The 331-nt window shown below is 36.9% G+C and overlaps 1 protein-coding gene across 1 annotated transcript in view; it reads right to left on the reverse strand.

Annotated features, from left to right (window-relative positions):
• Positions 1-331, reverse strand: part of LOC119593540 (extensin-like) — a 6,193-nt gene that overhangs the window by 4,850 nt on the left and 1,012 nt on the right. The gene's annotated exons all lie outside the window — the stretch shown is intronic.

Consider the following 331-nt stretch of genomic DNA (forward strand, 5'->3'; position numbering starts at 1 on the left):
TTTTTTCTTCAAGACATATGTATATTTTCCTACATTTTCCTCCCGAGCATTTTTTTTTTATGTTCCTACATTTTTTCCTGCTTTATACGCTCGCTTTACTTTCTCTCTTTTTTAGGTGACCTGATTTACTAATCTGTTTGGCAGTTGGCAAATTCACTCAGAAATAAAGGTATTCCGACTCCCTTGAAACTATTTTCCCTCTCAGTTTTATTTTAGTGCCGGATTTATGGGCCGGTTTTCTGAATCCCGGATTTATGGATTTTAGAAGTCCTCTGCTTGGGGTCAAAATAGCACTCACCCGTTTGAAGAAAATTTGACTTATCATCCCTGA

Source organism: Penaeus monodon, chromosome 32 (genome assembly GCF_015228065.2).
Source record: "Penaeus monodon isolate SGIC_2016 chromosome 32, NSTDA_Pmon_1, whole genome shotgun sequence".
Lineage (NCBI taxonomy): Eukaryota > Metazoa > Arthropoda > Malacostraca > Decapoda > Penaeidae > Penaeus > Penaeus monodon.